A 22,196-nucleotide genomic window follows, 5' to 3' on the forward strand; every position below is an offset into this window, starting at 1 on the left:
AGCGCCTGGTGGGCCTCACCCGAGGGGAGTCGACAGGAGTCCACTATCCTCTCCCCCGTGTTTTGGGATGTCTGTCTCACCTTCCCACCTTCCTGCCTCTCTCTGTCTCCTGATGCTGGTCTCTGTGCTGCCCGCAAGGAGAGACACTGCCCAAGGGATCAGGGGACTAAGATTTTAAGGGCCTCCTGTACCACCCCCTACTTGTACTGAGATGAAATCAACATGAAATCCTTGGGTCTGGACCCCTCAGTATGATGCGGCTGAAGGCAGATCTCTCCAATCCTCTGAGCTGGGTCTTCTCAGCTGCAGAAGAAGGATCAAAGGTCAGACTTTGATCACTAAAAGGATATTGATGATCAACCACAGAATCTTACAGTTGAGAAAGTGAGGCCAACGTTAGGCGATTAGAAGATGCCTTGGAAAAGTGTTACGTGCTCCTCAGATACAAGTTACGTGGTCATGACTCCTATGGCTGTGTAAACGATTCTCCTCTGACTTTGAGACAGGACCACCTATTTCAGGAGTCATCGATGTACAAGACCTCTCAGTTTACATTTGAAAACTCAACCTGCAGCTGACAGATTTGGAGAAGACATTTGCAACAGATTACAAATGACTGGCGATCAAAATATATAAGGATCTTTTACACATCATTCAGAAAAAGATCAACAACCCAATTAAAAACAAACAGGCTAAGACTCTGAACAAGAAATTTACAAAAGAGAACGCCAATGTCCCCTGACAGAAAATGATGGTCTGTCATGATGAGGGAAACTCACTGAAATTAGTCAATATGCAATTCAACAAAAAGATACCATTATATGCCATCATCTTGATGCAAATTAAAAGGCCTGGCAGTTTCTTAGTGCTGATGGATCCTATAGGAAAATGAGAACTCACAGACTACCAGTGGGGGTGTAAGTTGGAACGTGCATTTTGGAGAGCAATTAGATGGTACCATTAAAAGAGCTTACCACAAGTGCTCAGTATTTCTACCTTTTTTGGGGTGTTTTTCTTCCCTTCCAGTTTTGTTGAGCTATAATTGACATACGGCCCTGTGTAAGTTTAAGGTATACAACATACAGCATGAAACATTCACAAGAGATTTAGTGAATATCCACTGTCTCCTGTAGATACAACATTAAAGAAATAGAAAAATTTCTTCCCTTGTGATGAGAACGCTCAGGATTTACGGTCTTCACAGCTTTCATGTAACATACATTAGTGTTTATTATCTTTTTTTGAACATTTTTTATTGCTTTATAATCATTTTACAATGTTGTGCCAAATTCCAGTGTAGAGCACAATTTTTCAGTTATGCATGAACATGTATATATATATATTCACAGTGTTTATTATCTTTATCACGTTGGATGTTACACCCCTGGTACTTACTTGCGTAAATGGAAGTTTGTACCTTTTGACTGCCTTTGTCTGATGCCTGAGTATTTCTGCTTTTGCAAATAAATGTGACCTTAGAAGAAGCCCTCCGTCGTACCCGAAGGAGGTGGGTGGGGTGTTTAGTGCCCGCTGTTAGTACTAAGCAGTGGAAGGCCCTGTTAGTAGAGGGGGAGCTGTAGAATATGTTCGTTTAGTGCTTACGTTCTGTGAAAGTTAAGATGAATGAGTGCTACATGTTTTAACACTAACAGACCTAAACATTATAATGGCAAACAAAAAAAGAGCTGCCAACCTTATTTAAGGTGGTGTGAATCCATGTGTATAAACTGAAATACAAAATAGCCTATGCGTCGAAGGATAGCCATGTGTGTAGTGAACACGTAACGTCATGGAACCCACACACCCGTCACGCTGGGTGCGGCAAGGACATGTGACTTGGGGAAGAGAACAAAGTTGAATTTCAACTCTCTGTGATGCTTCATTTGTTAAAAGAAGATGTGGGCGGAGGGTGCAGCTCAAGTGGCAGAGCGCATGCTCAGCCTGCACGAGGTCCTGGGTTCAATCCCCAGCACCTCCTCTGAAAATAAATTAATAGCCCTAATTACCTCCCCACCACCAAAACAAAATAACTTAATACAAAAATAAATACATAAAATATTTTTAAAAATTAAAAAGAAGATGTGAAGCAAATATGACAGAACGCTGCTGTTTGTTTACACTGGGTGGTGAATCCATACACGGTGTGAGCGAACATGCGGTAGTGCATGGGTTAACACACATGCAGTGACACAGGGATGTTATCCTCCATGTGTTTCAGATTTTTCTTCATGATAAACATTTAATGCAGAGGAGGGACAAAGGGTGGAAGTGTCTTTAAAAAAAAAGCGATCTTTGTGACCATTATAAGGGGGGTTCTGTTTAAGAATCCCTTCCAGCTTCCTGTTGGCCATGGAGTCGTGCTGTTGGTTCCAAGAGGCTGTGTCCCATGACACATGCTGACACGTCTTTCTGACCCACCTCATCTCTGGATGAGGAAACCGCTTGCAGCTACTTTCTCAGGGAAAGGCCCTGAGTGCGCTATGTGGCTCGCGGGGCCAGCCCGCATCTCACCCGGAGGAACGTGTGGGGTAACATCCTTCCATCGCTTAGCCTCTCCTGCTTTGAGTCTCCGTTCACACACACTTAGCTTCACTGGCTGATGACCCGTGGGGGTGAAAGGTGCCTTTGGGCAGAGCTCTCCTGCTCTGACGCGACTCGCTCCCTACGTGATTGTGGACCTTCCGAAACCCCCTTCTTCCCCAGCTTCCAAATCCTAGCCTTTGGCGAGATCAAAGCCAGTGCCTTCAATGGAGGACCCATTTCCCAGCGGGAGGACGCAGCCCCGGCTCCTGGACATCGCCTGCCCCCTGCGGGGTGGGGGTGGGGGCAGGAGAAGGGGTGCAGGGAAAGACAGGGTCTCCCAGCAGCGCCCTCCCTCCCTTGCTCGCAGCGGGGTCTCCCCCTTCCTCCTTCCCTCGCTGAGCCAGCACAGGGCCACTACATGGGTCACCCATCGATACTTCTGGATGAGTCTGCACAAAGCTTTGGCGTTTGTTAAAAGCAAGACAACAGGCCCCAAATAAAGTCACTTTTGCTGAGCCCCACGTCACGGAACCGAGACTTGATTACAGTCCCGGCTCTCCCAGAAATGGAATCTAGTCCGTCGGGAATCGCCTGGTGTGCACGCGTGACTCAGTCTGCCCCACAGAACCCTGCATCCCCTACAGGAACGTGGCCTTGCAATAACCAGCCCTCATTTCACCGAGAATATGTTTCTTGTTCCGGCTCCCCCGTCTGTCACAGTCTCTGATTTTACACAGCATCTTGGAACGCCTTTCTATCTGCCCGATTGGACTCGATTTTCTCAAACAAAGTCTCACCTGTTTTCACAGGCCTCAGTTTATCTGTTATGAGTTCACTGGGACACAAAGGATGGATCTGCACATCCGCTTCCCGCCCTGGGTTGCTTTGTTGGAACCACGGCTCATGCTTGCTTTCTGGGGGGCAACACCCTTCACCTTCAAGCATCTGAGTTCCTTTACGCGGGAGAATGAGCCCAAACCGGGTTCCCATCACCAAGCCGCCCTGCTCCCGTGCTGCGCAGCTGTGCCGGCCCGCGGGAGCGCCTGTCGGGACCCCGGGCCCTAGCAGGCCGACTGCTCCCCCACCCTCAGGCAGCTCTGCAGCTTTTACTGCTCTCCCTGGAATGGCTTGGAACAGACTTCCAGACCCTGAAGCTGTTGCCTTTTCTCTTTTCCAGTGTAGGTGCCAGTTGTTGACAGCTAAGCCCTGTGACGTTGGCGTCAAAGACCTGTGATCTCTGGCAGTCTGAATGCAAATATGTCTTTAGCTGGTCCAGTCTAAACAGAGTGCCTTGGAAAAGCCTAATGTCTCAAGATCACAAATAAAGGGAGAAAAGGTTTGTGACATGTCTGTCTCTCATACACACACTTACTTCTTTGTATAGAATTTTCCTTTCCAGCAGCTGGTCTCCAGGTGTGCTGTTGTCATGAACTCCAGAGATGAGAATCTGCAACTGAACTTCAGGCTGCGTGTGCAAGGAGTTTAGCTCTCTGCTTTCTGCACGATCAGCAGAGGGATCTCCCTTGCTTCTTGGTGTTAGCCGAAGCTGGAGGCTCCTTCTGCAGTGCTGGAGACAGAGCACTGGGTGAGACAAGGAGCAGGAACATCCTCTCAGCCCTTGGTCCACTTTCTCCGTCCTGCCTTCCTTCCGTCTATCAGGCCACCCATCTTTCCTCCCTTTCATCCATCCATCCACCTAGCTTTCCTTCCACCTGCACACCCATCCATCCAGTCCTTCGAGGGCCTGAATAGAACAAAGAGACGGAAGACGGGGTGTCTGTGCTCTGCCTGACTGCTGGGCTGGACAGGGGTATTCTCTTGACCTTGCACTGGGGCTGGCAGTATCGTCCGCAAGCCAGGAAGAGAGTCCTCACCAGGACCCAATTGCGCTGGCCCCTCGTTTCAGACGTCCAGCCTCCAGAACCCCAGGAACAAAGGCCTGCTGTATAAGCCCCCGGTCTGCGGGTTTCTGCTACAGCAGCCCTGCACCTTCTGTGCCTGGAGAAGTCTCAGTCGCTGGGTGGGCTGCTCTGGGGGAGGGGGCGTCCCGGGCTCTGTAACTGCTGACACTGGAACCAGGGGAGATCCCTAAGTCAGCTTTCTAACCACAGCGGTCTACCCCCTTTAAGCTTGGGGTTCTCTGCATGTCTACAGCTTCCACAGGTGAGGTCTGTCACCAGAGGAGCACAAACTCTGGCCTTGAGTGTCTGTTCACACAGACTTAGCTTCACTGGCTGATGACCTGTGGCGATGAGAGTGCAGGGGAAGGGTCCTCAGCCTGGTGTTTTGGCATCTGGCCACAAGGGGGCACCAATGGCCCAGCCTGCTGCCGGGCTGCCCAGGCCTGGTCCTGCCTACAGGGACAACAGCACTGTCATCAATCAGTCTGGCTGCTGAGCTGTGCCAGGCCCGGCCAGGCCCCGGTGTTTTATCTAGAAGACCCCTCTCTCCCTGCCACCCTCAGGGACCCCTGTAACATGGGGGACACTGAGGGCAGCTCAGTTCCAGCAAAGCACCGATCCGGGAGGTGGTGCTGGGCATCACTACTGAGCTGTGTGGCCCTGTGTGGCAAGAGTGTCACCTCCCCGGCCCCAGGCTCCTTATAGAAACTCTCAGGTCGGACCGTAGAGATCTCTGAGGCCACTTCTGCTCTCATGTTTTAATTCTGCAGGAAGTGCTGCCGGGCCAAGGCTTGCCTCACACAGAGCTGTGGGCCCCAAGGCCCATTTCCTGCTTCTGCTCTGCCCGTACCTTGGCTGGGCGACCTGGGGCCAGCCACTGCCCTCTCTGGTCCCCACTTGCTTGTCTGTAAGAAAGAGGCCTTTAGATGGGCCACCAGCCTGTCCAGGGTGTCCCCGGGGCCCAGATGACCTTCGATGTCTCCCTCTGGGGCTGGGGACTGGGCTGTCTCAGAGCCAGGGCAGCCCCACACCTGGAGCCAGAACCTTCCTTCCACCTGAGGCCTGGAGGTACTGCTGGTCTGGGGGCGCAGAACCGAGCCCCAGGCACAAATCTCACCCTCTCATCCAACTGTAGACCCCCCAACAAGACCCCATCGCAGGGGGTCACTGGCTCTGCCTGGACCCCACTGCAGTGAGGGGTGTGGACTGGTTGCTTTTTGTGCAGTGTCTGGGGCGCTGTGAATTCCCTTGTGTTTGAACATCTTGGGGTCTCCAGCACCCGGCCTGGTGACAGGCAGCACCACCCCCACCCCCCAGCAGTGGTGCAGAAGAGTCAGCTGGGCTCTGACTAAAAATACAGAGTTCCAGGCCTGCTTCTGCGACTGATCTTAGGTCCTGGCTGGCCCAGGAACCAGCATTCTTTTAACCAGCCACCGGGTGAAAGAACGCCAGAGGAATGCTGAAAGAATGAATACACTTCATTAGTGGGTAGTTCCCCCCCGACTCCACATCTTTTGTTTCTTGTTTCTTTTTGTTTCAAATCATATCTCAGCACCTTGGAATTTGGGGAAGGGGGATGTAAAAATAGCCATTTTTCAGAGCCGGCCTTTTCTGTCTCATGTTTAGTCTGGGGCCGTGTTCTCGGCCTCTCCGGGGCTGCGGTCACTGTGGGACACCGAAGGCAGCTCACACCCGGCCCCCCCAACCCCCTGGCGTTCTCCGCACCCTGTGCCTGTCCGGGGCAGCGGGCAGCCACCAGCGGTCTCCAGGGGCTCATGTCTGGGGCTTCCTTCGTCCTGGAGGGCCTCGGAGGCCAGAACCCAAATTCTGCCCCTCGATTACCCCAGCACGTGAAAAACAGTTGAGCGGATGAACGGTGCGGCCCTGGAGAGCAATCTAGATCACAGACACTGACACCTGCACCTGAGGGCTCCTCCCCTCTTTTCCCGCTGACTTCACCCACCTCCTAAAACCCAACACCCGTCCAGGTGGGGTGCTGCTGCCCCTCCTTCCCTGGGCACTGCTGGGAGCCCAGCCCCCGGCCCCTCAGGGCAGAGGTCCCCCGGCCCCCGCCGGCTGCCTCCCCTTGTCAGGGCCCTGACATGCCCACAGCCTGCATGCTCTTCCCCCTCCGCCAGCCGGGCTCCAAAACCAGTCATAACAAGCTCACAAAAGAGGAGAGGAGGAAAGAAGTGAAAAAATGTATCTTGGCCTTAAAACCCAGAGCCATATTCACATCCAAGCCACTGCAAACAGCGACGTGACAAGGTTCCCGTGTGGGCTGAGGGCTCTGCCTCATGGGGTCCCCCAGCTCGGAGGAAGGTCTCTGCTGAGTGCACGGGACCCGGGGATGCAGCGGAGGGACTGGTCCCCGCGGGGCAGAGCTGAGGGCCCAGCCTCCTTCACACGGGGGGCTCAAGGGGAGGAAACAGGCGTCTGGAGGCACTGGGTTATGGTGAGACCGGCCTTCTCACCAGGCCCCCTGCCCGCTCCTTCCAGTGCTCCGCCCTCCAGCCAAGCCCAGCCTCCTGGGGAGCAGAGCGTCTGGCCTGTGGGCTTCCTGCTAACTCTTTCCACGTGTGTTTCTGCTGCAGGCCCGTGCAGTTCAGTGCTTTCCTCCCTGCCCGAGAGGCGGCCCAGTCCCCGGCCCCTTTCCTCCGGGGTGGGTCCTCCTGTGCTCGGGCCCTCTTATCAGCCCAGGGCTGGAAAGTGCTGGAAAAAGGGGGCCGCGGCTCGTTCACCCACGCGTGCAACATTTCAGCTGTAGTGAGCACCTGCCCTGCTCTGTCTTCTTTTCTAGATTGGCAGGTGCGCTGTTCTCGACGTTGGGCTGGAGAGACCCTGGCTCTGGGCCTGGGCTCCGGCAGCAGCCCTGAGCTACAGCTCGGCCAGGCTACAAAACCACATGGAGCTGCAGCCTGAGCCGGGGCCGGCCGGGCCGGCAGCCACAGCTGGGGCCCGTTGCCGGGCACGGGGAGGTGTCTTTCTTGCTTCAAAGAGGAGCCGTGCCGGCCCATGTGGTCTGATGGGGCCGGCCAGGGAGAGCCCCTCCAGGACACGGCTGCCCCAATGTTTTGTGCCCCTGAACTAGACAGTCTATGAGGCTCAGGCCTCATGTCCCTGCCCCAGGACGTGCTGGGAGATGAGACTCAGGGCCAGCCTCCCAGCTGACCTTTGCCCCTGGTACAGCGGCGCGACGCTGAACACCGTTCAACCTCCCCACGTTCAGTCCCCTCAGCGGGAGCCTGGGGTTCCCTGTGGTTCCTCCCTCTGAGACTCTCAAAGGACTCATTATTATTCAGTCCTCCCCAGATGCCTTCAAAGCAAAATGCTAGACAAACAGTCCTCCTAAGGACTCATTTTATGACGCCTACGAGATGCCAGGTGCAGTCCATGTACTCACATGTGTTCTCTCTTGACATCCCGGGACTACGTCTGTGGGGGTAGATTTAACCATGATACCTCGTCTGCCAACGAGGACGGCCGCGCAGAGCAATTAGAGAGCCTGCACAAGGTTGCACAGCTGTTAGTGGTAGAGCTGGGGTTCCAGCCTGGGCGTTGGACCCCAGGACCCACGCTCTTTTTTTCCAGCTTTATTGAGAGGCAGTCACCACCCTGTCCCACCTTCCAGTGTGGAAGGATGGGTGGTCAGGCAGAGCCCTGATTGCGTTTAGAGCCCCTGGCGTCTCCTTCAGAGCTGAGGGCCGCGTCCAGCCCGCCACAGCCTCACCCTCCTGCCTTTGGGTGAGGAAGTGATGCTGTTGTGCAGAGAGAACGCCCAGCGGAGGGGCAGGGCTCTTGCTCTGAAGCACGCACTCTCTCCGCTTTCAGAAAATTCCCCGTGGCTTGAGTCTGTGCAGAGATCTCCAGGCTCCTTCACATCTTGGAGCCGCTGGGTTCCACTGGGCCTTCCACCCACTATGTACGTCCGAGAGGCCCCAGCCCGGCGCCCCAGGGATGAGTTGGCAGAATCTCCTGCCAAGCACCACCGACAGCTTGCTAAGAACCCTTGGTCCTCACGGAAAACCCAATCTCCTTGGCATGGTAGTCAAGGCCCTGCCCACCGGCCCCGACCCACCTGCCAGCCTCACCTTTCCCGGCTGCCTCCTGCTCCTGTCATCCCACATGCAGAAGTCAGTTCTCGGATCCCTGGATGCCCCTCCCCAGGGGGCCCCCGTGCCCTTCCTCACGCTCACGGTTCACATGCCCAGCTGCCCCATCCGCTCCTTCAGGCAGCCACCTCCGCTTCATCGTCCTCACGTTCCCCCAGAAAACTACGGGTGCCAGACAGGCACAGAGCATCCCGCAGACGAGAGGCGCAGGAGCAGTGATGGAGACGCGCTTTCCGTCCTGTCCGTCCCCAAGAAAGTCAGCATGAGACGCGGAGCCAGAGCCCAGACCCGTGGTGTCCGGGGTGGAGTTGTTTACGGAGGGACAGGGCCTCCCCAGCCACGCCTGCCCCCGGCACGAAGGAGCCACGGTGCGGGCACTCATCACACATGAGCCGAGGGCTGGCGAAGCGCCCCCCAAACCTACATGAGCGTGCTCCCGACAGGGGAGCATCTCCTACCAGGAAAACCTACACCCCAGATCCCTGTACCCAGAGTGAGGGAGTGCGGAAAAATGAAAAACGGGAGGGATAAATTAGACATTTGCAATTAACAGATACACCCCACTATATGTAAAACAGATGGAAAAACAAGGTCCTACTGTACGGCACAGGGAACTATATTCAATATCTTGTAATAACCTATAATGAAAAAGCATCTGAAAAAGAATGTGTATATAACCCGATCACTTTGCTGCACGTGGGAAGCCAACGCAACATTGTAAATCAACTGTACTTCAAATACAAAAAGAAAGAAAAAGAAAAAACAAAACGAAACATGTCCCCCACCCCCGCCAGTCCCAAACACCCCTTGTTACAGTTACGCAGAGGGTTAAACGGCTGGTGGGGACCACACGATTTTAAACTCAGGCTCCTGTGGTCAGATGTGCACCAAGGACAGGAGCCCAGAGTAGGAGGGACGGCAGGGCAAGTTGGCAGGCAGGCTGGGGCGGCGGCCAGACGAGGAAAATCGAGCTGGTGTGAGCAGCAGTGACTGGGAGAGGCTTTTCCAAGAAACCACAGTGGGTCTCCTTCCAAGGAGCTGGGGGCCCCTGCAGACGTGAGCTCATCGCCCCTCCCACCGTGGCCTCTGGGGGACCGGGGCCGGGGTCTCTGCCCCCTCCCGAACTCGAAGGAGGCTCCACCTGCCAGCTCTCCCAAAGAGGCCTGGACCGGACGTCCGCCCACTGACAGCAGAGGGCCCAGGCTCCCCCGCGGCTGATTCAGCGCCAAGTCTGCTTCAGCTTCAAGGGTCCTTAAAAGCACTAGACATCTCTCAGGACAAACGTACTGGGGGAGGAAAAGCAGTTACTCAAACAGAATTGTTTTGTTCTGTACCAACGGGCTGATTGTCTCTATTACTTTGGTAAGAGGAGAGGGACCAGGACCCCCCGCACTGCCCAGGGTTCTCTCAAAAGGACATAAAGGGATGTACGAAGGGGATGCGTGCTGGGCTTCGGTTCAGGTGATCACGGAAGCCTCGGTGTCCCTCGATCGGCTGCCACTCATGTGTTTCAGAGGAAACAGGACTGTTTGCTTTAGTTGCTGACGTGATTTATCTTAGGGCTGGGAGAGACTCGCTGAGCACGGCCCCTGGAGGACGCTTCAGTGTGACCAGAGGCTTTCCAGGACTCGCTTTACCTACCGAGTTTGAAGAATACGGATATTGTGGCTAGCTCTTGAAAGAAAGAGAGAAAAAAAGAAAGGAGGAAGTAGCTAAACTACCACAAGCAAGAAGAGTGGAAACCCATTGCTCATCCGTCTCCCGGGGAGCCTCCCTGCTGATAAATGTTTGCTGACTTAATGAAGATTCCCTGTCTTGTGCTGTGTTGTTGTGGAAGAGGATGGATTGAATCTGAAACTTGGCTGTGAAATCTGAGAGCTGTGAATTTCAGTCTGTTATCCTCTGTGGTTGCAAGGAAGGCAGAACTGGTACCCAAGGCACCTGAAGACCACGCCCCAGTGAGAGTGTCTGCCCTGGTCTGTCCCTGCTCCCCAGGCTCCGGGGCAGAGGTACCCCACTGGGACGGCTGGGGCAAGGGGAGGAAGTCAGAGTCTCCGTCCCCGTGGTCGCGGGGCTGCGGTCTGAGGCAGAGACGAGAACAGGACGTCCTCCGGAGCAGCAGGTCCAGTTCCCTTTGCTGCCAACCTAAAGAAACTTGAGGAGTGTCAGCAGCTGGGCCGGGGCGGCGCCTGAGCGGGCGGTGGTGTGCAGCGGAATCGCAGGTGGGGATGCCGTGTGGACCCCACAGAGAGACCCGCAGGAGCCGCTCCCTTTCAATCCTCCCTTTTTCCAGCTCCCAGTATTTATCCTGGCTCTGGGCAGCAGACCCCTGTGGGGACAGAGGGACCTCGTGGAACAGGGGCAGGGAGGAGACCTTCAAAAACCACAGGGCTCGTGATGAGACAGGGTGAAACAAACCCAACCAAAACATGGGCTTTAGGGTGGGGTGTGCATGCTGGATTTCACGGCTGTTCCATGAAGGGCAGGGTGCAGAGCTAAACACACCCAGATGTCTGGTTCCCGGCTGACCCTGATTTCCTGAAAAACCTCCACAAACTGAAGTGTTCCCAAAGCCAGGATGCACCGCCCCCTGCCCCATTATCACAAGCAGCAGCCTTGGGGTTGATGAATTCGCCCTAAGGACCACCCTCCCAGCCCCATGCGGCTCCCTGGGTTGGGTGAGCTCAGCACCTGTGGCCCCAGCAGATTGGACCAGCCTCCCAATTCTGCATCCCCAAAGACACCACCCAAGCTCCTGATTGGCTGGAGCTGGAGGTCCGTCCCCTCCAGCGACAAAGCCTCCCACAGCCAAGGGTCCACCTGGAGCTCCAAGGACAGGGCCAACCCTGTGGGCCTAACCTTCCAGACCAGAGCTTTCAACCTTGTGTTGGTGCCTCTTTTGTTTGTCTTGCTTGCAGGGGCGAGGGAGGTGGTGTCCGGAACTGGATGGATCTCAGGTGGGATGCTGAGGAGGCACCTTCCCAGTGGGAGGTCATGTGAACCATTAAAACCTCTCCCAGCCTTCCACCATCTTTCTGCTGGGTCTGGACACGTCGGCCCCCAGCATCCTTTTCGAGGACCTCATGGACTGCCTGTTTGTCCATACTGAACAAAAGCCCTGATCAGCGGGGCTGGTGGGGATCTGCCTGTCCCCGGCTTACTGGCCCCTGGACCGCCTGTTCACACATTTGAGTGCTGGGCCCTTAGGACCTTAACTGGTGAAGGGCCAGCAGTCACCCTTGGTTGTTTCCAGGCTCCCCACTCTCCCCATCCCAAAAAACACACAAGCAAGTAACAACCGTGCCCACCGCCCAGACTCGGCCTTCCGGGGAGGGCAATTCTGTCCCGGCCAGTGGATTCAAGGAGATTATGAACGCGGGCCTTCCCTCTGCTTCCTGACTATACAGGTCATCCCAGGAGATGGTCTGGCCCGGGAACTGTAACCGGGAGGCAGGACCACGTGGGTTCGGGGCTCCTCCAGACCTCTCCTCGCTCCTCCTACTTCTGCGTGAAGGCGTCGGATCTTTTCAGTCCGCTCCTGGTCTGGTTCCATTATCTTTAGGACGTCTGGTTGCGTGGGACCAGCCCCACAGAGGCCACGTCTTTGATTCTATGCTGGGTGACCAGGGGTGCGTGGTCAGGAAGAGGGGCCAGCCCGTAACGTTAACACGGCAGGGTTGTTCAGGAATGCGGACACCGGTACCCAGCACAAGATAAGAAAGCAGTGGAAACAGAGAACTAAAATTAGGTGCAGATGAACAATGCTTCTGCTTCGGGCCATGGAAAAATAAACCATACCCACATCTCTGTTTTTCCCAGGGTCTGAAGACAGCCCTGGGTACTGGGGCTGTTGGCTATTCCCGGGGACATTTCAGAAATAACTCATGTTCATTTATGAGTGGGTATTTATAACAGTGTTTCAGAGCAGGTCTCCAAGAACCCCGCAAAGGCGCGTGGGCCCCAGCCCTGGCGAGGGGCGGGGCGGAAAGGGCGGGAGTCCTCTCCCGAGCACCTCTGCTTGCTGAGGCCACAACCCGGGGGCGGGTGTGGCCGGCGGAAAAGAAGGCTCCGAGCTTTGTTTCTCTGCAGAGGCTTCCCTGAGAGAATGCCAGAGCCTGAATCGGATTACTTCTAGCATTTGATGGAATGGGTGCATGCGTGCGCGCACACACACAGGCGCACTCTGGGCTCAGGCAGAGATTAGCGGTAACATTTCTGGAGGCACAAAAGGAAGGCGGATTCCTGAGCAGTCAGCCACAGACCTGAGCGGCCCCGGAATGCTGCCGGCTCCCAGGGCTGACATCATCTCCCCTTCTGGCTCTGGGAGGAGCCCTCTGACCCCGCAGGTCTTAGGGCGACTATTTCTAGCTGGGAACCCATCCTGCGGCGTTCCCCTGGTGCACTCGAGGGAGCCAGGATTTCGGGGAGGGCCCCTTTGATTTTCTTGTGCTCCTATCTCTGCCTCTGCCTGTGACGTGAGAGACTGTTAAGGATGGAGCCCACGAGTCCAGCATCCTCACTGGGTGGACAAGCCTGGAGAGGTCGACAGCCAGCTGCAAATCCGCCCTCCCGTCCCCCTGCCCCCACCTCGTCCCTCCTGCTCTGTGTCGGTTACAGCAGTTTCCAAAGAATTTGCATTTGGCACCACCCTCCCCCTCAGAAATTATTGAGGGCACCAAGAGCTTTTGTTTATTTGGGTCACAGCTATCAATACAGGTCGTGTTAAAAGATCAAGCTGAGAAATTGAAAAAAATATGACTTATTCATTCATTAAAATACATTAATAACAGATTCACCCAGAAAACAAACTTATGGTGATGGGGAAAAGGGGGTGGGAAGGGATAAATTGGGAGTTTAAGATTTGCAGATATCAAGTATTACATATACATATAATAGATATAAAACAAATTTCTTTGTCTAGCACAGGGGGCTGTATTCAATGTCTTGTAGTAAGCTATAATGAAAAAGAACATGCAAATGAAGGTATGTGTATACATGTAATGTCTGAAACATGACGCTGTGCACCAGAAATGGACACATTGTAAACTGATTATACTTCAATAAAAAAATACGTTAATAAACTCATTGCATGTTAACACAAAATATTTTATGACCCATAACTAGAGCTTCCAAAACAAAAAGAATCAGCAACAAGAGTGGCATTATTGGACATTTTGCCAATGGTTTTCACGCCTGGCTTAACTGAAGACAGCCCGCTTGTTCTGTGCGCTTCCACGTTCAGTCAGCTGCACGACCACACGTCATGTAGCCTCTGGGAAACTCCGCTGTGAGAGACTGAGAGCGAAAAAAGCACCTTGGTGTCTTCAGAGTTATTACGAAAAGATCTCGGATCCCGTCGGGGTTCCCTGTACCACACTTTGAGAACCGCCGGCCTGTGGTCTGTCAGGAGGTGCCTGATCTACAAGACTCTCTCAGGCTCTGGCCCCTGCAGTCACTGCAGAAGCATTCATTGGAGAACTGCCAGGAATGTAAAGAAAAGTGTAGCCCAACATGACTCTCAGTCCAAAAGCTTGGTCATTAAAGAAACGGAACTGACTTTATCTTTCCGTAACGATGTGACATCTGATTTCTGTCCCATCTTCATCCGGGCCGCTGGGGTCCTTCCTGGGCTTCCCCCACCCGAAGATTGCAACATACTCCCAGGGCCTTGAGTATTGCAAAGGTTTTGAGATGTGGTCCTTGGCTTGAGGCTGAGTCCACAGGCGAGCTGTTAGAGGCTCGTGTCCCCACCTGCCTCTCTTCCTCAGAGGAGCCAAGGGTGGGCACAGGGCCGCCCCGCCCCAACCTAGGAACCGTGACCCTCTCTCTCATCGCCCCCTTTCTCCCTCTGGTTCCTTCCTACAGGCCAGACGAGTCTTCTTCCCGACGGAGCCAGGGACACAGGCCTGCCTCCTGCCTCCCTCGGGATTAAGCGAGTTAATAATAAACGTGCTGACCCACACTGAGTACCCAGTAAATGCTGCTATTCTTGTTCTTTCTAGGCACAAAGTGGGAACTGGAAAGGGGACATTCAGGAAGAGAAGCCCCCAGAGTTCACGTTGCCACTTGTCCCAGCTTCACCAGCTGCCGCAATGGTAACTTGATGCAGCAAAGACGGCCCATGCTTCCCCAGGGACTCAGTCCTCCTTCAGGTGACCGCCTGCTGCCCCCCCTGTTTTTAGGGGCATCAGCTGTGAGCTCAGTGCTCCTGGGATGCACCCCCCACAGTGAGACGGAGCCACTGGCCAGTCCCAGGCCATTTCCCTGGTGCAGGTCCACCATGGTGGGTCCATCTTGTAGAGTCAGCAATATTTATGGAATGAGAGGATGTGAACCTCCGTGCAGGCTGAGAGCATCCTCCACCAGACGCAGGTGCCACTTCCTCTCCCACCAGCTGGAGCCCCGGAGGCAGGTCTGTCTTGGCCAAGACCCATGCTGTTCATCCATCCCTTTGCCACCTGTGGGGCTGCTTATGCAAGGCCCCACCAGCTGTACGTGTGTGTGTCCACAGGCACACAACACACAGAAAAAGGGCACAGGATGGGGTCTCCTTTCTTTCTCCCAGGCTGTCAGCTGCCCTTCCCTCCAGCAGCCTTGGTGGATGATTAAGACCCTTTTAAGGGGAAAGCACTCTCGGCATTTTTCTTCGGGTGTGACCTCCGTGGCCGGCCGGGTGGGTGTCAAGCCTGGTGAGAGCGGCTGTCAGCCTCTTTTGTAAGGCCAGACTGGTGACGGGCAGGGGCCCCCGGTCTCCTGTGTGCTCAGGACAAGTGAGGTCTCGTTCCGACTGTGGCTGGACCCGGAGCTCCTGGGAGCCTGGCGGCCTCATCCCTATTCCCCAGCGCAGCAACTGGAGATGAGTGGGGCGCACCCCAGGCCCAGCCAAGTTCAGAGCAGAGAAGCAGGGTGAAGACAGCCCCAGAGGCCCCAGATCCTGGCTTCCTGCATCAGCTACGTGACCTGGGGCCGGGCTGAGGGCACTCAAGTTCAGAACCACAACAGACCTCAGCTCAGGAAAAGTCCCCGCGCTGTCTGGTTCTGAGCAGACTCGACCAAGGTGAATCAGAGGTGAGTCGCGCCTTCGAGGAGGAAATGACTTATCAGGCAGCCCGTCCTGGCCAGGGCACCCATCAGTCACTCGCGAGAAACAAGAGTGCAAGAGAGGGGGCAGTCTGCAACCTCCTGGCTGCAAACCTCCCTCTTTTTCCAGGATCTGATGGAACTGCTGTGGCTCATGAGCTTCCTCGGGGCACTGAGGTGTCTTTTGTCCAAGTCGGGCCTGTTCTGTGCGGTGTGGGAGCTCCCTGAAGACTTCTCTGTGTACTTCCCAGGGCCCCTTCTCCCAGGGCAAATCTTTGCCCCTTCTCCTGAGGCGGGGGGTGACCTGGAAGGCAGGATACGGCTGCTGAGGGGCTGCAGACCCTGCCCTGCTCAGAGCTTTTTAGTGGCCTCCAGGCGCAGGGCTACGTGGTGTAACCCCCACCTCCCGTGTCTGCGATAGCGGCCGTCTGAGGCTGCGGACCCTGGGGAGGCGCCGCCTTCCCGCGGTGCTGTGGTGCCTCTCAGCCCAGCAACGCCACGGCTACGGCAGGGTGACTTCTTGGGCCAGGCGTGGCCTTCTCTGCTAGAGTCCTAGGGAGCTGGAGATGGAGGGAAATCTCGACGATCTGAACCCTTAAACTGACAGAAGAGGAAACCGAGGCTCAAGGCCTGTGATGTGCCCAAGGTCATGGGGAAAATTCACAGAAGAAGCAAGACACACCCCGGGTTTCCTCTCATGGCTCCACCGTGTGCTTAACGGTTCCCATGAAGCTAGTTAATAACAACCAATATTTTGTACGTTGTGTTGAATAATAAAAATGATGATGATGATGACATGTTGTTTCTGTAACTCTGGAAATTACTCCTTAAGTTGGGGTCTTCGGTCTCCGTGGCCTGACACTCGTAAAGCAAGGTTCGCGTGCAGCCTGAACTCCAGACGCAGTGAGCTGCCGATCGTGATCAGGCATTTGTGTTTGGGGAAGGGGGGCTGATTCACCTAGAATCTGGATTTTTTTCCTCTCTGTTCTCACCGTGAACACAGGATTCGGTCTCTGTATGATCTGTGAACTGTTCCCAGCAAGATTGTCCTCATTTCATCTCACGCCCCCTGTCGGTAACACAAAGGCTGTCACTGATGACTCCAAGTCCACACAGTTAACAGGAACCCCCTGTGACTGGACGGCGCCAACGGATCCAGCGCCTGGCCTTCATGGGAGGGGAAACCGCTAACCGATGACCGTGACGCTCGCGGGCTCCCGCCTCTGGCCTCCAACCAGAACCTTTTCTGACGGCCGCCCGTCCTCTTGACACGTGCACCCCAGATGTGGGTTATTTACAGGCCGCCCAGATCCCGTGATGCCCAATGTATGGCAGCAGGGCTGCGTGTGTGACGGCTGAGGTCATGGCTATTCATTTCAAGCTGCAAAGACATTTGGTTTATAAAACCCCAGCAAGTCTGCTGAGAGGGGCTTTCGGGGATGAGAAACAGTCCCCCAGGCATCCTTTTCATATCCAAACACCGGTGGGATCAGCACTCACATCACTGGTCCCCATTCCACCTTCGGGGGCAGAGGGAGGTCCTGAGCTTGCGCTGGGCGGTTTCGCCTTTCGGAGGAAGATGGTGTGAGTCACGGCGATTTACTACCAGCTCACTAAAAACGTGTCTGATGGGTAGATGCCCCAACCAGGAGGCACAGAAACTGTCGAGAAACTACACAAGGGCTCAGAAACAGACATTTTGAGGCTTTGGTGTAAGTCTGGAACCAGCTTCCTTATCTGCAGTGTCGAAGCGGAGAGTGGGGAGCCAGGCTGTTCCTCAGCCCCTCAGCCCCTCCCTAGCTCACACTGCGCAAGCCTGCGCCCACGGTAAATCGTGTATTACGTGGGTGGTTTTAAGCCACATGCCGCCTCTCCCAAGGTCGACGCTTCCTTGAGGTCCGAGGCCACGTCTGTGTGTACCCGGCTACTTGCTACCTCTTCTTCCCTCTGTGGGTTCAACACTCTTGAAGCAAAGAGGTTACGTGAGAGGCAGGAAGGTTACTTAGAAGAATTTGAAATAAGCCTCACCCCCCGCACCGTGCCACCGACAAGCACCACAGAAAACGAAGGAGAAACGGGACGGTCAACTACCTGGTAGGTGGAGGGCTTGTCTTTCCGTATCCAAAGATATCCAGGTCGATGGGTGACAGATGACGGTCATCACTCCCACAGGGGAGCCCTTTACAGCCCCCTGCACACAAAAGGAATCAGCGCTGGCAGTGAGCTGCCTTGGAACACATGCAACGCTAGCACAGGCTGAGATAAATGTGCCCCAGACCGATCCTCTGTTTGGCACGTTGCAGTGGACAAAACTGGCACACGCAGGGAACAAAGGCTGGCATGATGAAGGCCTTCCTGCCGCCCCTGGGGCGGAACCGGCTCATTCTTCCTCCCTCTTGGCTGGGATTTGGGTGACTTGACACACTCCGCTTACATCAGCACCTCACGTGGGATAACATGACCCCCCTGGGAGACGCTCAGTCTTGTGGGATGCCCGTGGCTGGACGAGTCCTCGCTCCTCCCAGGCCCTTTCAATTCCGGACCGTGTCTGTGGGCCCCCAGCTGTATTCCTCCTTGTGCTCTTTGCAGTTTGTCCGTCCAGGTCTTCAAGCTGGTCCCTTGAGAGTGGTACTTGTGTTCTCTTCCTTATGTTTTCTTTTCTGTCTGTTTTTTGTTTTTCCAGCTCCGCTGAGTTATGAGTGACACAGAGCCTTGTGTAAGTTTAAGGTGTACAAAGCAGTGTGTTCTATGCATGGATCGCAAAATCATCCCCACAGTAGCTGCAGCTAGCACACCCAGAAGCCTGGACCGCCTCACGAGCGTGCGTGTCGTCCTTGCTCAGGGGCCATGCTAATCGCCTCTGGATTGTTCTGATTTTAGCATTTACGTTATTTCTAAAGGCCTAGCTTGGTGCTTCCCGTACATTAAGCATCGAGAAATAAATGCGAAAGGCAATTGTGTTTGAAACACACTGAGAGCATCCTGCCTAACTTCTGAGAACCTGTAAGACAAGGGCTTCAGGGCATCTAGCTGAAGTCTGCCAAATATGACGCAGAAAAAGGATGCGCTCTGCGCGTCGGGGCCTGACACCCGCTAGCAGGCCAACCGGCAGGGCAAGGCCGTGAAAGCCGGCGTCACGGGTCATTGCATTTGCCTCCCACGTGGCTGAGGAGTCTCTGTGGCAGGTGTGGCCTGGAGGGGCTCCCAGAACAGGCCCTGACAGAAGGCACAGACTGGCCGGGCTGTCCTCTGGGTGTCTTCCCCGAGGGACAACCAGCGGGAACTCAGGCCAGGATCCCGTGACAAGCACAGCTTCAGGCCGTGGTGGCATTGGGACTGGGAGGCTGTGCGTCCCGCCCTGAGCGGCTCCGGCCTGAGTCTCGGCCACATTCCAGAGGACACGTTTGCCGTGCTGAGTTCCTGCCCGGGCCACACAGCCGGCCTCCCCTCCGCCGCTGGCCCCGCTCTCAGCTCATTCATCTCCGCAGCTGTCAGCCGAGAACAACAGGTGAAGGCAGGCCCTGCCCATTGTCCCCGGAAGCCTGCTGTGCCTGCCACCCCCTCGCCAGCAGCACAGACCTCCAGCTTAGAGCGGGTCTCGCTGGGCAGTCCGCTTTCTGCACGACTGTGACCTGGAAAAACCTTGATCCAGACCCAGCCCCGAAAGTTCCCCTCATCTGGGCCTAGGAAGCTGCCCTGGGGCCTCTGAGGGGCTGGATGAGATGCAGGGCCAGGTGCAGGTGGGGGGCCCTGACGGCTGCAGGTCAGAAGGTGCATCCTGCCTCGAGGTGGGCCGGGGCCCCTGTCACCAGCAGGGCAGCCTGGGGCACTTGTGTTTCAGGTCCCTTCGTCAGCCCACTCCCTACATCTCAAGCGAGCCACTTGAGAGGGGTCATAGTGTGTCTTTCTTTCTTCCTTTTCAGTTCTTCTTAAGGATTAGTTGAGTACTTTATCTATGGATTAAGCCTCGAGTGATAAAAGCGAAATGCTATTGTGTTTGAATTGCACTTATAGCATCTTCTCTAAAGTCTGAGAAACTATGAAGACTTCAAGGCACCCTGGAGAAATTTGCCAAATATGACAAAGATGAATGGGAAAGACTGAAGGACATTAATGAGGCAAAAACATGCTGGGAGAAGGAAGGAGGGAGATGGGGGACTCCCTCAAGCCCGGGGAGAAAGAGTTTGGTCCTAGTCCTGGGCTCAGTTACAGCTTCTGACCTCCTGCCGCCTTCTTTAAATTTTAAGTGAAATGGGTGATTCCGAGCAAATGGCCTGGGGTGGGTTACATCAGAGGGTGAGCAGGCTCCTTCTGTGCACACGGTGGGGGCTCCACGAGACAGCGGTGCTCCCTAAAGCTGGGCGTGGGAAGGTGGACGTGGGACTGGGGCCTGCCCCGGGGAGGGGGGCTTTTATCCCCCACCTGGAAGGTTCCTTCTCCCTTCACCTTTGTGTCTGCAGCCCAGAAGGCAGCGCGCAGGCCAGTCACATGCACAGAAAGAGGGCAGGGGTGGGGACAATGTACCACAAATTTAGCTTCCTCCCGTGTTTGAAATTCTTGGCACCAGCCTCACACCTCATGGAATTGCTTACGCAGATGTCATTTAATTGGGCAGCTGAAGTCATCTGGGAGGGTAATTAGCAAGTGTCCCTTTCTTGGGTTTTCTCGTCTGGAAACTGTGGAGTCATCATTCTCCCCTCCCCGCCTCTCCTGCCCCCACCTCCCTGGGTCCCCGCCTCTCTGCCTCACGGCTGCACCCTGATCAGGGCCCTCCAGGCTATTTCTTCTCTCCAGTGCAGTCAGACCACACCCGGACTGATCACCTGAGAACCCCACTTGGCCTCCCCCCGTTTTAAACCTTTGATGGTTGCCCACTGGCCACGGGGCTAAGGCTGAGCCCCTTGCCCGCAGTTTTAAGCCAGCTTCCTTCATCTCTGCCTGATCCCTCCAACGGCCCCCTGGAGGAGAGCTCGGTCCTGTCGTGGTGTGCTCCTCCGTTCCCGCTGTGGCCCCTCTGTGTCCCTGCGCTGAGACGGGTGTCTGAGTTCAGTTCAGTCTCCAGCCTCCTCTTCAGCCTGGCCAGCCCCGGGCACGGGCGAGGGCTTCTTGTTCTCCCCACTGGCCTCGCCTCTCCCTTTTTCACTCATGTATTCTTTCCAACTAGAGGACAATCCCACTTGGTCAGGGACTGGGCCTCGCTGATTGAAGCTTTGGGACATCCTTGTAATCATTTCTCAAGAGAATCTGAATTATTATCACGAAGCAGCCACTCAAGCCTGCAGGACACAGGGCCGTGCAGAGAGGAGCAGAGGTGGGGGGCGTCCCTCCTCCGACGGGGATAAGGCACGTCCTGGGGAGGACGCTGAGTCTCTAAGGGCTGGGATCAAGTCTCAGGGCCTGGAACATGCCTACCCAACTGGGGACAGACAGGATCCACCAGGCGCGGACCTGGTTGTGGCCGCAGCCAGAATCCCAAGGGGGAGTTTCTGCGGCAGCAGGAATTGTCGCAGATATTGGGACAAGACAAGAACCTCCACACCTGGCTTGTTCGCTATAGGAAACTGCCAAGGGGCCTCTCTGAACCCAGAGCGGTGCTGGATGTGTGGCTGGCCACACTGGCTTCAGCCCAGGGGTGGGAACCCCCCACAGCGCCTCCAGGACGGACAGGGCTGTGGCCACTCACTCGGGACATCTGGGACTTGCCTGCTTGGCAGAGCCTGTCCACCTGGAGGCTGGAGCCCTCTTGCCACCCCTTCTCCAGCCAAGGCCTGGAAGTGGCCGGAGGCCCCCTGAAGTCCCGGATGTCACCTTCCAACTCCTCACTGCTGCCCCCCTTCTTCCCCCACGTGGGCTGACCCAGCTCCCCTGAGCTGCCCGCCCCATCGTCCCCCTGCACCCCGGTGCCTCTGCGTCACCACGACATCACAGGGGAGCCGTCCTGGCTGCCCTAGAAACCGGCTTCAAAATAGCTTCCCTAAGCCCACTGGGGACACCCAGTCTCCCTGGCTCCGGTTCCCCAACTTCGCCACCTAGTCCCAGCTGTGCCCACGGAGGGACTGTCACTCAGCACCCTGGAGTGCAGGCCTATTTTTAGGCAGCTCCGGGTGCGGGCTGGCCCCCTCTCTCGGGCACCTTCCGAGGTCCCTCAAAACCACTCTCTGGCTGACAGTCACTGCGGCGTGTCCCTGGGTTTTCCTAAGGGAAGGCGGCTCTGGCCAGGAGCGTCCTGGAATCTAGCGGAGGAGGAGGACCAGGGTGGGGGCGGTATCCAGGTGGTGGTCTCTGGAGAGAGGAATTACTTGCTAAGTTTGGGTCGGGGTAAGGGGGCAACCATAGGGTCCTGGCCTCGGTGCCTGTCTTTACTTCCATGAAAGGGAGTCCACGGGCTGGGACCAGGGGAGGCAGGCGGTGCACTGGCCCCCAGTTTAAGGAGGCACTTGGTCCCAAGTTTGCACGATTCCTCCTCTCATTTCCCCCACCCCCGCCTGGTAACCGAGCTCCACGCAGGGCAGGGGTGCTGTGAGACCAATCACTTCTCTGGCCCTGGTTCGCGTATCTGTAACGGGGGCACAACAAAGCC

General features: G+C 55.6%; 1 non-coding gene across 1 annotated transcript; it reads right to left on the reverse strand.

Annotated features, from left to right (window-relative positions):
• Positions 1-18,413: 18,413 nt before the first annotated feature.
• LOC116277059 (U6 spliceosomal RNA) lies at positions 18,414-18,518 on the reverse strand. The gene has a single exon (XR_004186524.1). It is a non-coding gene; the product is annotated as a U6 spliceosomal RNA (small nuclear RNA).
• Between the last annotated feature and the right edge of the window lie 3,678 nt (positions 18,519-22,196).

Source organism: Vicugna pacos, chromosome 35 (assembly GCF_048564905.1).
Source record: "Vicugna pacos chromosome 35, VicPac4, whole genome shotgun sequence".
Classification (NCBI taxonomy): domain Eukaryota; kingdom Metazoa; phylum Chordata; class Mammalia; order Artiodactyla; family Camelidae; genus Vicugna; species Vicugna pacos.